Below are 17495 nucleotides of genomic sequence, written 5' to 3'. Positions count from 1 at the left end.
GTTAAAAAAATTGTATTGTCGGTCAAGATTAGGACAGTGAAAGTGATTAATTGGAGAGCGTGTTTGACAGGGTGGAATCATGAGATTTTTTATTTATTAAGCTGACACGTGATTTGTAGGTTATGATAATGGTATTATTTTTAGGGAATGTCACTTGCAATTATTATTTAACTATTTTTAAATTTATTTTTTTTTAATTTATGCATGTGATGGACACGCGATTTATGGTTGAGTTTGTCGTTTAGTTTTAGGGTTTTTTTTTTTAAATCAATCAAGGGCAAGAAGGTTGGGATAAGGATTATCAGAATTTGTAGATGATATTTACGTGAAATATTCTTAAAAGTCAATTTTAGTAATTTTCCAAAATAGAAAATCAACCTAAGACGAATGGCTACTTTTGAATAGGAAAATTTATTAATGGAATTAAAATATAGATTATTTGGGGATAAGATTTTAGTTAATTTAGAATATGTTATGATTTTAAAGTAAGAATGGAATGATATTATGTATGATGTGTTAAGCACGTTCAAATTTAATACATGATGAAGGCTTTAATATAAAATATATATATTAGAAACAAATAAAAAATTACAGTTATTTACTTGAAGCCTTAAACTCAACCTCTTAATTTCAGGCATGTGTGTTAATAATAAAATACAATATTAAAAAACACATTTTAATTTTAAAACTATGAAATTTTTACCATCCATTCATTAAAAATTAACTTAGATTAAGGGACAGTCTAACACCCAGTGCATTTTTGGGCCAATCCTAAATACAACTAATTGTTATAATTTAATATTATTTTTTAAAATTATAGGTATTTATTATATACAAGTTTACATAAAAAAACTTGAATATGTACTTTTATTTTCTAATAATTTTTTAACAATGGCCCAATTAAATTTTTATAATTTCCGAAAGAGAAGTTGAATAATATAATAAATTTAAGTGGGTCCACTAATTTAATTAAATAAATATATAATAGAAACAAGGAAGAGCCCAAAGTTAGCATTTAAAGAAGTGAATGAAGTAACATTTACATAACATGACAGGAGAAAGATAAAACAGGGGAGATTGTGTCAAAGGATTTTAGGCCCTGTGTGGGCCCCACAAAATCATGGACCACCTGTCCCTTTGTGATCGGTAGGCTTGGTAGTTGGCACCATCAGAGTGTATTTGTATCATATCAATTTGAATTTTGTATCAGAAACCTTCAACTCTAACTCTATCCAAATTAAAACCGTATTAAAATTTTTTAACTTTAACCTAACCCTTTAATATTCAAATTGACTTAATTCAACTCAATTTAACTTAAAATTATCTATTGTTTTCACTCTTAAAAGTATTTTTATTATTTTAATTTCTTTATTAAATTACCCTAACTTATTATTAATATATAATACAATATTTTGTCTTATTAATAAATGGTCAAAAAATTTACATATAAAGACTTTTAAAACACATAAATAATTTAATTAACCAAATTAAATTTTATAACTTAATAATAAAATAAAATATTTAAATAGAAATAAAAGAATAATATAAGTAATTATAATTAATTTAAAATTATTTAATTATATAGTCGTATATCATTATTTGTATATAAAGTTATACTTTTAATTTAAATTAAAGAGAGTTCAAATCAATCCAGCTTACAAACTTGGTGCATGACACAACTTAGTTTGAAATTTATTTCGAATAATTATTAAATAAACATCATTTTCTATATTATTATTAAAACAATATTAAAAAATCCTATAGTTCAGTTTAATTAAATATTTAAATTGATTTGAAATGAAATTTTTATTTGATATAGTTCAATTTGAATTTAGTTTAAACTCTTATATATGATAATATTATTTACAAGTTATTGATACTATTTATTTTATTGACAATATTATTTATTCTAACAATAATTTTCAATTAAGAAAGAGAATATTTTTTGTGGTGAAAAATGAAGTATAAAGTAGATAAAGTGAACATTAGCTAAAGGTTTTTAAGTGTTTACCAATTAATTTCCCTTTTTAACAATTATAGAAACTCAATTATTACTCTCACTGCATTGCAAGAATAATTGCCGGAGAAAAAAAATGCAATCAAGAGAAAACTTCATTCATTCCACAATGACCCCTTCACTTTCTTCTAGTTGAATGACTATGAGCAATCTATGTCTGCATGATGGGATCCTCTTCCGGCAATAATACCCATATAAAAATATATATGTATATTTTGACATAACATTTTTTCAGAACAACTCATTCCACAAGAAGAAAGTGTAAAAGGAATACAAAATGATATATTCACCAAAACTACATTTCCATTCTCTTTTTGTATATTTAGGGTGTGTTTGGTTTTGATTATTTTTTATTATTAAAAATAAAATATTATAAAAAAATAAATTATTTATAAATTATTATTATATTTAATTATTTTAAAATATTATTTTATTTAAATATTCAATTATTTTAAAATATTTTTCATATTATTTGATATATTAATTGAAAATAAGAGTATTTTTATTTTTAAAAATTAATAAATAAGGATAAAATGATAATAAATTCAATATTATCTTGATAATCTTTTAATACCTAAATAGACTATAGTAATCAAAGTATCTCTATATTACCCCTAGTCAATAAATTTGCATATTGTACATGTTTGTCTTCTGTTATTGTTTTAAACATATTTAATCATATCTTTAAATCCTAAATCATATGAAACATGTATTTTATATACTTATTATATTAACCCAGTATTATAAGTTGTCATATTTTTTTAATTTTTTAAGATAAAAAATAAAATAATGTTATTTTATCATATACAAAATAACCATATTTTATATAAAATATATAAAACTCATTTCTAATCATAACAAATTGTGTTTTTTTTTTTTCCTTTTAAAGTCGAAATCCCTTATAAGAGACAAAAACTTTGTAGCTTAATGTGAACATGATGAATTTATTATAACTTTGTAGGAAATAATTGATTAAGGTGGAGTCTCACCATGTGAACAAAGTAATATTTATTAAAGTAAGAAAAAGAGGATTGTATTATAGAATTGATCACTGTCTTTATTTGTTGTGGGGGAAAATGAAAATAAAATGCATAATTTTATACACAAATAATAATATATGACTTTATAATTTGATATTATTTTATCTCTAATTTAAAATTACTTAATTATATAAAAATACATTATTATTTATATATAAAATTATACATATAATACTTCCCTATTTAAAATGAATATACATGAATAAGTTACTATAATAATAGATAATTAATAGAATAAAACCAGAGACATCAGCCTCATAGAAACCGTGCTCTTTAAATGGCAAAAATGAAAAAATCTTGATTGAAAATATGGAAAAATCTTTCATGATTGCTAAGGATATAAAATAGGAAATTTTGTGTAGAAATGTCCTTTCTTATTTTTCAAAGTGAGGAGACAGAATAAAGTTTCAGATTTTAAAGATTAAATTATACTCTCATTCACATTCATTTTAATTATTTTTATAGTTTATGAGCACTTCTACCACTACCACTATAAAGACTAAACTCTTTGAGTATCTCATTTGAAAATATGAAAAAAATTGGAAGTAAAATAGGAAATTTCATGTTGAAGGTTATGAATGAACTCTTGAACTTTTTTTTCTCTTTACATTTTGGAAACTAAATTTTACTTTCACCCATCTCCACGTTTATGTGGTGGGTTTCATTGTAATCTTTTTTCTCTATTTTATCTTAGTTTTACCATTTTCATACCTCATTAACTTAATTGTACTAGTAGAATTTATTCAATCTAGTTCGAAAGTTAGGTAGTTTGGGTTGATGGTTTGTTCCGATTTAAATATGGTTTCTAATGTGACTTAAATAATTTTATCCAATTATTACAACAATTTAACTTTTTTATTATCATATAAAATAATATTATTTTGTTAATTAATCATAAATTCAATAATAACAAATTTAATACACAACTTCAAACTATAAATTCAAACTGTATTTAAACTATCTCATCTTTGTTCAAATCAAATTCAAAGTATTTTTTATTTTGGTACGATAAACTCACCGAATTGCTTTTCATTCCACTCCTAATTTATGTGAAAATCGATGAAAAAAATTTAACTGCAACTCAAAGTTTGGGTGTATGGATTTCCGATTTAAAAGTGAGTTGTTATGGCACAAGTTTTTAGTTAAAATAGACTTTGACAAAAACTTACAATGAGAAAAAGACTTAAAAATATTTTTTTACGTCCTTCTCATTTTAAATTGTTACATTGAGTCCAATTAGTTCAAATATTATAATTTTGTACCTTTTTTTTTCAAATTATTTTTGTCTTGTTTTTTTTTTTAATCATTTAAAGTGGATTCCATCGATTGTTAGCAAAACGAACTATATGAAATGGTACATCACAAATAGGCCAAAAATTCCCATCTCACATTAGAGTTTCTTATTGCTTTTACAATAGATTTCAAACCAAGTTAATTAAACTCAAGTTTAATATTTAATTTGATTCGAATTGAATTTAAACTAAAGTTTTAATTTGAGTTCAGTTCAAATCTTCATTCGATAATAATTTTTATCGTATCAATAATACTATTTGTCTATTTTTGAAACTATTTATTCTATTTGTGATATTAATTATTCCATTTTTAATGTTTAATGACATTTTTGATTAATTTGAATGAATTCAATCTCGAATTGATCATTATATATTTAAGTAGATTTGAATCTAACATTAATTGTTTTTTAAAAGTAACTTAAACAGCTTGCCCGCTACCCCATCCACGATAAGAAGTAATAATAATGTTATGTGGTAAGAAACAATAAAAATCTTTTAAGATTTCTAATACGACAAAAATATATTTTTATATAAAGATGTCAGTGAGTTGAGTTGGCTTGAAAAATACACAAAGTCTACAATATGACTTTATATATATATAGTCGAGCCTTTAACAGGTCGACCCTTGCTAATTTAAAAAAATAAAATTTTGTATTATAATTATTATTTTATTTATTTATTAATATTTTTAATAATATTGTATAGAATATCAGGCTACCTTGCAAACCTAAAGTTTAGGCTTACGACATGACCTAACCAACTTGCAAGCCTGACACAATATGGTATAGTAGTGAGTCGTGTTTGCTTAAGTCAAACTAAAATTTCATGCTTCAAACTAGCTCAACTCATTTAATGGCTCTCTCTCTATATATTAATAATCCAATATTTATCTATATAAATTATTATTTATCTACCATTAGAAAATTTTTTTTATTTAACGGATGTGGTAGGATTGTAGTCACTTTTTAAAATTAAAATTCTTGAATTTTACTCATTTCAAATTATTATATATTTTAGTTATTTTAAAATTAAAATATATAATAATTTGGTAATAAATTAACAATTAAATATTTAATTTGATTATCTGTACTATTTTAAAATAGTGGTTGATTTTTTTACAAAGGGGTGAAAAGGAGCTTTAAAAGAAGGCGTGAAATTCACGCCAAATATAGAAGCGTGGAGTTAACGAGTGTAAGTTAAAGCGACAGGTGTGAAGCAACAACTGACACATCAGGCGCGTGCAAATATCGCTGTTGTTCTGCAGTTGTGGCAGTGACCCCACTTTACTCTACTCCATCTCATGCGCTACAGCCCAGCCTCACCAAAATCTAAAAATAAATATCAACAAAATTTTCTTATAATTTAGATTATTAATTATTTTAATTAAAAATATAAAGAAGACACGAGAATGGGTGGTTGAAGAGTGGCTCCAAAAGAAAAAAAGTAGGAAAAAAGTCTAGTGTGACAGAACCGTATGTTACATATTAGTAGAGTATTTCATACTTTATCCAATTTTTGCTTTTGTTAAAAAATGAGACATCATAAAGCCTTCTTCGTTACGACTCCCAAGGAAGGAGGTTTGGTGATTCGACAAGGCGCGTCATCATTGTGTTACTTTATCTCTTTTTCGGATTCAATTACATCTTTATGTATATCACCCTTTTTAATTTAATAGTAATAATTATTAATAATTAATCAAGATTAAAGCAAGTTAAAAAATTGTGTTGTCGGTCAAGATTAGGGCGATGAAAGTGATTAATTGGAGAGCGTGTTTGACAGGGTGAAATCATGGGATTTTTTATTTATTAAGCTGACACGTGATTTGTAGATTTTGATAATGGTATTATTTTTAGGGAATACCACCTGCAATTATTATTTAACTATTTTTAAATTTAATTTTTTTTAATTTATGCATGTGACGGGCACGTAATTTATGGTTGAGTTTGTCGTTTAGTTTTATTATTATTAATTTTTTTGTCAGTCAAAGATAAGGACGTTGGAGTAAGGATTATTAAATTTGTAGATGATATTTACATCCAATATTCTTAAAAGTCCATTCTAGTAATTTTTCAAAACAGAAAACCCACCTAAGATGAATGGTTACCTTTTTGAATGGGGAAATTTTATTCATAGAATTAAAATATAGATTATTTGGGGATAAGATATTAGTTAATTTAGAATATATTATGATTTTGAAATAAGAATGAAATAACATTATGTCTGATGTGTTAAGCATGTTCAAATTTAATACATGATGAAGACTTTAATATAAAAATATATATATTAGAAACAAATAAAAAAATAAAAAATTTTACTTGAAACCTTGAACTGAACCTCTTAATTTCAGATAGGTGTGTTAATAATAAAATACAACATTAAAAAACACATTTTAATTTTAAAAATATAAATTCAATTTAAAATAAAATATTGACAAAGAAAAACTTAAAGAACATTTATAGTCCTATTTCTATAAATTAATACCAAACCCACGTGATGTGATGTCTCTTTTCACATATATAGATAAACTTAAAAAAGACTTTACACATGTTGAAGAGTCAAGAGTCTTAGTAAAACTGTCAACTGCAACATATAAAAATTAATATTACTTATATATTATATTGCAGGTGCCTCTATAAATATTATGTAAAGAAAAATGAAATTTATAAATATAATATAATGTCCTTCACATGGTGGCCATCAGATGCATCGAACAAACAAACTTGAGTTGGTTTCCATTTGTCCTCTTTGTATAATATGCAATGTGAGATTAATTATACAGATCTATGGACAACTGCTTGCAAAGAATCCACCTAACCATTTAATTATTGGGATATATACTTAACAATAAGGTGGATTCAAGTTCAGTTAGTTCAAATTTGATTTCCATAATGAATTGAACAAGTTCAATTTAAATGAATTCAAACTTGAGCCTAATGATTTTGTACAGTCAAGTTTGAGCTTGAGTTCAAGCTTAAAGGGTATTTGTCTCACGACTCATCAAGCTTGAGAGCCTAAAAAAATTCAATTTAAATATATTAAAACAATATTATTTTGATTGATTTTGGCTCAATTATAATACAAAACTGAGTTAAACTTGAACTTGAGTTGGTATTGTAGCTGAATTTAAGTTGAACTCAAGCTCAATTCCCCTCAAGCTAAACTGAGTTCAAATTAGTTTTAGGCAAGTTTAACTCTTTCAAATTGAGTCGAGTTCGTGCTAATCCAAACTCAAGCTCAGTTTGACTTGCATCAACTCTTACTTTATACAACATATTTTATACAAACTAGTGTATCTATGTAAATCTAGGGTGAAAGTTGACTCAAGCCAAGATTGAGCTTGTGTTGCTCCAATTTAGTTTTCGAGTCCAACTCAAGCTTGAGGATGACTAGCTCAATGAGCTCACGAGCTCATGACTTAGCTCAAATAAAATATTAATAAGCCCAAAAAAGTTTTAAATATAACTTACACCCCTTAAATTTTATATGTACTTCAAGTAAATGAAGACAAATGCATCAAGCTAAAAGCAAATGAAAACATCATTCGCTTACTTTCATCTTGCATCAAGCTAAAAGCAAATGCATGTAAGGGTAGGAACATAAATTGGGTCTGAAAAGACTTGACTAGGTTCTATCTTAGATATATAGCCCAGGAAACTTTGGTCTGTGCAGTTGAATACAACATAAGAGTGCAGTATAATCTAGTACTTCAAAATTAAGCAACCTACTAAAAATTTCACCTTACTGATGTCCTGGGCTATATTGGGCAATGTCATAAACCTGTTCTGTTTTCTCTCTCAAGTTCAGTTCATTGCATTTTTTCAAGATCTAGTACAAATCCAAAACAACAAATCAATATAGTAAAGTTGAACTTCAAACACCTATGACCACATATAGTAAAGTTGAGCATTCAGTAAAAACAGTTTGTTCTACAGAAACCATGTAGGACCAGGTGATAAAGTTTAAAAATCTTTTGAGCTACAAACTTCAATTAGCAACTGATGGCATGCAAGAAATTTTAAAAAGTACCAACCAGAACACCAGAAACTTATTCTAAAAAGTACCAACTGATGGCATGCAAGAAACATATGCATATTTAATTGATTTAACTCTGAATCCCGCACTTGCAGCATGTAATAGGTCCGTTCTAACATTCTGACAATCATGTGTACCCTGAAGTTAGATTTTCTCACTTTTACCCTTCATATATTTATCTGCTGTAATCTATTCATTTTTAACGATTTTTACCCAGAGCTCCCTATTGCCACAGCTGACTCCTATGACCAGAATGAAGAAACAAGCAACACTATATTTTTCACACGGAAATCAATTCACAGACTTGCAGTTTCTTAATAACCAGAAACTCTTCTATACTAATCATGGTCACCCTCTCCCAGTCATAAATTCATATAGTAGTCAATTCCAATAGTTAATGAAGATCCTTAAACTTCAATTATACAGGACCATATTCACAATAATACCTAAAAGAAACACTTATATGTTAAATTTTACATATCCCAAATGGTTTCACTACCGGTACACATTAAAGCCCCAGGCATGTGGAACCCAAACAAAGAAATAACTTTAAACATTTGTTCATTATACATGAATGTATAAGATCGCCATCTGACATGCATTGCCATTTCTATCTTTACTTGGCTCATGAGTGACTAAAAACCCAACAAAAAAAGACTTTTATAAGTTAGGGGTATTTATTATTATATCTTTTATAGACATGCATACATTAACATTTCTAATCTGCTCACAGTGTACTAAAGTCATTTGGCACCAATTTCGTTGACTGTGCTGAACAGATCCAGTCAAACTTGGCAAATTCATCTGCAAAATTAAAAATATCAACAAACATTAACATACACGTTCAACTAATTTGTGATGACGAAAATGACCTGGATTTCTGACAATTAAGTTGACAACCATCGACAATTTCAATTGGGTTACAGAGAGCGGAAGGGAGAGACCTCAAGAGGTCTCTATGGCTCTTTCAAAATTGAGTGTGAGCTGAAACCACAAAGCCGAATACTAAAGCACTAGGAGTTTTCGCCATAAGCCACTGGAGATACTAACTCTGTGAATAAAATATAAAATAATCCTTTTAAATTTATATCAAATATCATATATGACCTTATAATTTATTAATCAATAGAAATTTTAAAGACAAATTTTTTTATATATATTCTTTTGAAATATGTTTAAGAAGAAATGTCAACTCTTCTAATCCCACACACTTATCATATGATTTTGTAGTTTGCTAACAACGTTTTTGAGGGTATCTTTTCCATAACTTTGAACAATTTGTAATCATATAAAATAATATATTAATTTAATTGTAAAATAGAATTTAAACTTGAGTTTGAATTCGAACTGAATATGATAAATTTGATCCAACCTCAAATTGGCTTCAAATATGAGTAGACTAGGATTGAGTCTGCTTTTACATCTAAATAAGCTTTAATATGAAAATTTTAAATTTGAACACTAAAATGCAATGTAACATAATTGCTAAAATTATATTAAAACATAAAAATGCCTTCATATTAAAACAATAGTATTTTATGTATAAATAAGTCGGTAAAAACATATTCAAATAAATTAATGTATTACTATATAATTAAATATAATTAAATCATCAATCATATGATGATATCTCAATTTATTTAAGTCAAAGAATATCCTCAGTTTATAATACCATTTAATATTACATATAAATAAAGTATATTAATTTTAATCACATAAGAATAAAATAATCAATAAAACTATGTGTACCTATTTTTGGTACACAATTTGTGTACACAGATGAGGTGTTATCATGTGATTAGATATTTCTTTATCATATGATAACACATGTTTTAAAATCACTTAATTACATGATGACATATCACTATGTACATAAATTGTGTACCAAAAATAGGTACACGTAGTATTGCTCTAAAAGAATTGCATCTTCAATTAAACGATAATATCCTAATATATTCGAGGTTGTAACATTTTTTTTTCGAGGTTTTAAAAAGGTACAAAGATATCTCAATTTATTTAAAACAAAGAATATCCTCAATTTCTATCTTAAGTTCAACTCAAGCTTACAATTCCTAAGCTCACCAAATACAGACTCAAGTCTTACATAAATCCAATTGAATCGAGTTTAAATATAATAATGCTCAACTTACAGTCTGACTTGGTATCGTGGTAAAGCAATATCATTTTTGTAAATGTATTATTATTATCCGTAACACTCGGGCGGATTGTACTTTCTTCAAACCTTGAGGATTCCGCTACATATTTCTGATATTTTCTGATACGGTTATCGTACTAACACTGGACCTGGGCATGTCTGGGAAATCCCATTATCGTCATCTTTGTGATTCATTAAGAAACTTTCCCTTTCCCTCTCCCTTTCTTCTTCCTCCCTCCGTACTCTGCTGAGTGTTTTTAGCCCTTTTAATCTTTGTTTTCCAAATTACCCTCCATCGATGGCCACCGCCCCTAAAACTCCCGACTGGTGCAGCCTTCCAGACCCCATTTTCTTCAACATCGTGCAACGCCTCCAACCCAAACTGAACTCAGCCGTTTGAAGGGCACGTTCTTGACATGTTGCCTCAGTCAGTGAACTTGCTGGAATATCGCGTGCAGGAAATCGGTAAAAGGTATAGAATTGATTGGGTTCCGGTTGAACATCCGAGACAGTTTGGTGGGTGGAAGTATATTTTGTTGCAAAATTTGCCGTCTCTGCAGATAATGATGAGTTAGCGGTCAGGGTTTTTCTGAATTTTTAACATCTCCACAAGCTGCTCATAGTTTAATTTGCTGAATGGAAAGTCATTCAACTTACTGTATGTGCTATAAATCAAAATCCCTGAAAAAAAAAAAAACCAAATAAAGAAAGTAAAACACAAAAAGGAAAAATAGTGAAATGAAGAAGAATTTTGGGTAAACAAGAATCAAGGAAACTGGTTTTATTTGTCTTTTTTTTTTTTGTATGACCGAACTTTTAGATTCTGTTATTTAATAGATTAAACTTTCACTATTTCATTATTTTTTATTGAAAGTATCAAATTAATAACCTTGTTTTCAAAACAAAATAAACAATCTTAATTGTGTTTATTCGGCATATTCAATAAAAATTCTAAAAATTTGGTTTCTTTTATAAGAAAATTTAAAAATTCAATTTTTAAACTAAGAAAATCTGAAAGTTCAACACCTTCAATAAAAATAATATAATTCAGTTCCACTAATAATAGTTTGGTACCTCCAAGAATTATTATCCCTATAAATCTTGATCTCTCTTAGTTCATTGTGTTTTAGTTTTTTTTTTTTTTAAAGCCAAAAGAAAATAAAACAGAGACATGTCAACCGTGTATTTACTGATCACATATCCACAAAAGTAAAGCAAATCGATTTAGTTCATAGGTTGTACCGCTCTGTTTGAATACACTAACTAGTAGTGAACAGAATCCAAAGTTCTGCATCACTCACGTGCATTCGAAAATATCCATACCACTGGGCAAAGCACTGACACCCAAATTTTAGATCCATGTCGTTAGAAGAGGGATCACCTTTCCAATCCTTGTGCTATTTGTTGGAGTTTGAAGTATAATAAGCTGAAGTTCACGTAATTATAGTTATTTGAACTATTATTGTTTTGAATAAACAAGCTAATACGGATTTGAAAAACTAGCTAGAAATGGTAATTGTAAAAATGAGTTGCAGAAATGAATGGAAAGTGCAAACTTGTAACTGCTTTTTCTCTTCTTTTCTTTGCCAAAATCATTGTCATGTATGGAGTTTTGCTACAAACATATGTTTGTACCAATACATCAACATAAAACTTGTAGAATTATACGGCAAAAATTTTAGTGGGTGTATTCGAAGTGAAATAAGGAAATTGTTTATCATCTAAATACACAGCCATGGAAGAGGCCCTTCTTCTTGATCAACTCAGGCAGGCAGCTTCAGCTTCTCACGGTTCTTCCAGCAAGCATGCTATGTTGGCAAGACTCATAAAAGAAGCAATTGATTACAAGCAGCAAAGCCTGACATATAAATGAAAAAGAAAACATGGAAATATACCTTTAAAATACTAGTAGAAACGGTCAGCATAGGGGGCAGTTCGAATCAGGCCTGAAACCCATCTGTTTTCGGCATTTTGACAAAACTGCTGTTTACTGTATTACAAGAATTATTGCTTCAGTAAAAAAGTGCAACAAGAGTAAACTGGTCTATGCCAGTATCTAGGTCAGCCAGGATACTCTTACAGCAATACAAATATAAAAATTGTTAAAAGGGAAACTTGAGTGGTAAAGGTACAGAGACTTAATCAAAATCAAACTTTTGGCTGATGACAAAGCCATTAGGTTTTGCTTTCCATTACTGTAATTCGAGGGTTGTGTAGAAAATTTTTCACAGAATCCAATTTGCAATTATAGATAATAACAAAATGAAAGTAGAAGCAGAAACTGCAGAGAATGTCATATTGAAAGGATCTGGATATTATCAGAGAAAGAGTTGCAGCAAAGGTTATTGCATCAATCAACTATTAACATTAAGAAATGAGAGCAATTTAAAATTCAACAAGATAATATTTGCAGTATCATATTATTCAGCCACATTAAAATTTCGTAAGTACGAAAATTATAATTTCACAGACAAATCCTAGTTTTACATTTCTGCTGTAACTGAAAAAAAATTACCTCATCAAATGCTTCAAACATGTGGATGCTTGGTTGGTGAATAGTGCAAAAAATTGTCTTCCTCACAGTCTCAACCACATACATAACAGCCCGCATAAGAATTGCTGCAGCTCGTGCATCTACACCGCTTGTAGGTTCAACTGTAATTTGTAAAGACAGTAAATGGTGGCAACAAGTTCGACAGCCGCTTGAGCTGCTCAGTTTATAGATGACTAACAGCTAGTATGCCAACTATGGCATCCTTAATTTCATCAAGCTTGCTGATCTCAAGGACTTGATTCAAAAATTCCTGTTAAAGCAAGTCTTAGCAACTTCATCATATGTTAATGGAAATTGAGCGAATTCCTTACAGTATGTGCAGGAAAAAACTTTCCAGTAAGAAACTAAGCTTTCGTTGCACAGACAAGACCTGGTTGGAAAGCAAGTCATATTTTATTGGAAACTCACGTGGCACATGAAGCACAAATGTGTCAAAGCAAAATAGTGGAAGGATGTGTAAGTTATTTTCAATTACCTTAAAGCAGAAACAATTAAACATCAAAATATAATTCATTAATTTATTTTTTGTTACTTACATTATTTGATTTATTTTATAAATAATAAAATATTTTGATAATTTTTTATTACTTATGGGGATGTGGGTAAGTAATATAAAAAGTAATCTGATTATCATTTTTACTTTATTAAAATTTGTATACTTACGAATTTTTACCAAATTTTATCAAATATAGTAATAATTTATACCCATTAATCTTTCAATTTTGATAATAAAACATTCTCAAACTCAAACGCCCTCTAAGGATTATGTCATCTATAAATTATATATCCTCAATTTGATCACAGAATTCAAGTTTGAATTCAAATCAAAATTCGAACTTGAACTGAATATAATAGATTTGATCCAACCTTAAATTGGCTTCAAATTTGACTGGACTAGGATTGAATCGACTTCTACATCTAAATAAGCCTAAATATGAAAATTTTAAATTTGAACACTAAAATGTAATATAACATAATTGCTAAAATTATAGTAAAACATAAAAATGCCTTCATATTCAAACAATTGTATTTTATGCATAAATGATAAATTAGAAATATACTTAAACAAATTAACTTATTATTATATAATTAAATCACTAATCATATGATGATATTTTAATTTATTTATATTGAAGAGTATTCTCAATTTATAATAACATTTAATATTGCATATAAACAAAGTAATTAATTTTAATCACCCAAGAATAAAAGAATTGCATCTTCAATTAAACAATAATATCCCAATATATTTGAAGTTGTAAGTTGTAACATTTCCTTTTCAAGATTTCAAAAAGGTACAAAGACATAAAAAAGTCAAAACAGTCATTTAATTATAATTTTTCAAGTTAAACTTAATTCAGTAGTTTCTATTTTAAGTTTAGCTAGGGCTAACAATTCCTGAGCTCTCCAAACTCAGACTCAAGTCTTGCATAAATCCAATTAAATCGAGTTCAAGTATAATAATGCTTTTGTAGTGTGATTTGTCTTCGTCTGAAGCTGAATCGACCGAAAGCAAAATTGATGCTGCTTCATAGCACTAGTGTTAGAGAAGTCAAATACTTTTGTCTTTGATTTGTTGAGATGATGCTTCTTCATTAGTCATGAAATGTCGTCAATAGTGGCAAAAAGATAAGGGAGGAGAATGGTGGTTGTTGCTATCATTGTTGTTGTTGTTATTGCCAAAGAGAAGAAAACCTATGGGTTTGTGGAGGTGAAATGTCGCTTTTTAAAGGTTGAGAGATTAGATTGAAATGTCATTTTTCAAAATCTTGAAGGTAAAATAATATAAATAATATATTTTTATAAAAAGTAAAATGCTGGTTTTACTCTTATTTATAACTAAAAATTTGAATAGAAGATAGCCTATAGATGGTATTTAAGTTTTTGAGATCGCTCCAAAACTTAGGCGGGATTGTTCTTTGCCCTTTCTGATACTGTCACTCGCCCTAACACTGGGACCTCGACATGTCTGGGAAATCCCATTTATCTTCGTCTCTGTGATTCATTCCGAAAACTTTCCCTTTCTTCTTCCTCCTTCCGCACTCTGCTGAGTGTTATTACCTTTTTAATATTTGTTTCCCAAATTACCCTCCATCCATGGCCACCGCCCCTGCAACCCCGACTGGTGCACCTCGTCATTGCTGAATCCACTGTCTATGCCTTTCAACCCCTTTCCCACGAGACCCCTCCGTGGTAGTCAAAGTTGAAAAATCAAGCCTGGGAAAAACCCGGGTCCAGGACCCCTACTCTCGCCGCCATTTTGAAGAGCACGTTTTTGTAATGTTGCCTCAGTCAGTGAACTTACTGAAATATCGCGTGCAGGACATCAGTAAAGGGTATAGAATTGATTGGGTTCCGGATGAACATCCGAGACAGTTTAGTGGGTGGAAATATATTTTGTTGCAAAAAGTTGCCGTCTCTGCAGATAATGATGAGTTAGCAGTCTTGTATTTTTCTGAATTTGGAGTTGATGGTTTGGAAGAGGTGTCATAAGAAATGGGTCGACTTGGGTTTTGGTGATGTTGATGTTCAGGATATTGTTTATTATAAGAACCAATTTCATGTAGTGATGTCAAACGGGCATATTTTAAGTGTTGATCCGAAGTCTTTGGAGGTTAGTGAAACTTTGCCTCCATTGTTGACCGGTTTTACTTACAGAAGCTTTGTATATACATCTAGTGAATTGTCTTTGTTTGAAAATCGTAATAGTAGTGATAAAAAATTGGGAAATAAGAGGCTTAGAAATTGGTTTTGAATTCTATTTCCTTTGTGTTTAAGCTTGATGAAGAAGAGTAAGAGGGGATTGAAGGGAAGGATTTGGAGGGTCGAGCATTGTTTCCGTTTGATGGAGGTAGCTTATTTACTTCGGCTAAAGATTTTTTGGGAATAAAACCAAATTGTGTTTGTATGGGTGAAACTGGTTTCTTCGGGGTTACATATGATTTCCCTGGGATGTATACTACGATTTTTGACTTCAATGACGGTAGTAATGAGTGGCTCATATCATTTCCTGAATCTTATGAGACTTTTTGGTCTCCACCAGCTTGGCTCTTCCCTGAACGTAAGTTTTCTTTTTCTTTTTAAATTGTGTATTGTATAGCACTTGCAGTGATGAATTCGCTGGAGTGGACTTGTTTTTATGGTTCATTTCTTTATTTGTGATAGCAATGCCATATTAAATTCTGATTTGTTTGACTAGATTAAAGACTTTTAACGAGATTATGTAAGCATTGAAAGTGCAGATTTAAAAAGCACATCAAAATTGTATGTTAGCCGCATCAGGGGGAGTTGCTTGTATTTATAGGTTGTTCCATGATTCTGACAGCAGTTCCATGGTATTATTGTAATATCTGTGTGTTGATTATTATTTTTAAATTGAAATCTGATTTGTGTAGCTAGATTGAGGACAATTTTAACAAGATTGTGTAAGCACAGGAAATACTGATTTAGAAGGGCATGGTGTAAAACAGTACATATACTGACTTCCTATATGTAAATTTTCAATGTTCAAATGCTTTTACAGATTTTAGTTGTTGTTGCTTGTTTTCAATTGGATATGGATTTGCTTTGCTGTGTTCCTTATTGTCTCCTTTTGTTACACCATCTTTCTTGATGCTTTCTTTGTCGTAATCCAAGCTTTAGCCAGTTGTGGGTGTGAACTCTTGGATAATCATTCCTCAAGGTTGTTCGGGAGATAGTTAAATTACTCTTTGCAGGATCATCAAGCATGAGATTCAAGCAAATTTGATTATTTATAGTTGAATGTTTTATGCAGTTTCTCTGTTTACTCCAGTTTCAGATAATCAATTTTAGGGAATGGTTACAAAATTTCATGATCACTCTTCTCTCAGCCATGATTCATTGTCATAGGGTACTCTGTTTTTCTATTTCAGTTCTTGATAGTCTCTGTATATTCATATGTCAAAACAAATATTTATCTGTAAACTAAATTTCCTTTTTATCGGTTCATTAATTTGTGCCTTGTGGCAGATTCTTAAGTTTCTGTGGCTTCGATATGTTCAGCCTTTGGTGTTCATGGCACCTTCTATATGTTTTTTAACTTTCACTTCATAATATACAGTAACATTATATCTTTGTGATGCAATTACTGATTGATCCCTGGATTTCTTACTCTATCAAATCCTTACTAAGTTGAATCTTTTTCAACTCGGCTTCGTATGAAGCATTATTTTGTTCTGATTTTAAAAGACAGATCCGTTCTTGTGTTCGTCTAGAAATTTTGTGCTGACTTGCCAAGTCTTGTTCATCATAACGTTTTGTTCTCTCTAGTATTTTGACAAATGCCTGCATTTGAACTTTATTATTACATGTTAGGTACTTGAACAACTTTATGGATTGACGCGAAGACATTTTATCAAAGAAGTTTTTGGGATCAACCGCTTGA

General features: G+C 29.1%; 1 long non-coding RNA gene across 1 annotated transcript in view; it reads left to right on the top strand.

Moving 5' to 3' along the window:
* The window catches only part of LOC123208977, a 98262-nt gene extending 81079 nt beyond the window's left edge, over positions 1-17183 (top strand). Inside the window, exon 2 of the long non-coding RNA XR_006500904.1 lies at positions 15869-17183. This is a non-coding gene — a long non-coding RNA (uncharacterized LOC123208977). The remainder of the gene's footprint in view (positions 1-15868) is intronic.
* The last annotated feature ends 312 nt before the right edge of the window (positions 17184-17495 follow it).

Source organism: Mangifera indica, chromosome 2 (genome assembly GCF_011075055.1).
Source record: "Mangifera indica cultivar Alphonso chromosome 2, CATAS_Mindica_2.1, whole genome shotgun sequence".
NCBI classification, from domain to species: domain Eukaryota; kingdom Viridiplantae; phylum Streptophyta; class Magnoliopsida; order Sapindales; family Anacardiaceae; genus Mangifera; species Mangifera indica.
The sequence above is the reverse complement of the archived record's forward strand: the minus strand, read 5'-3'. Positions and strand labels throughout refer to the sequence as shown.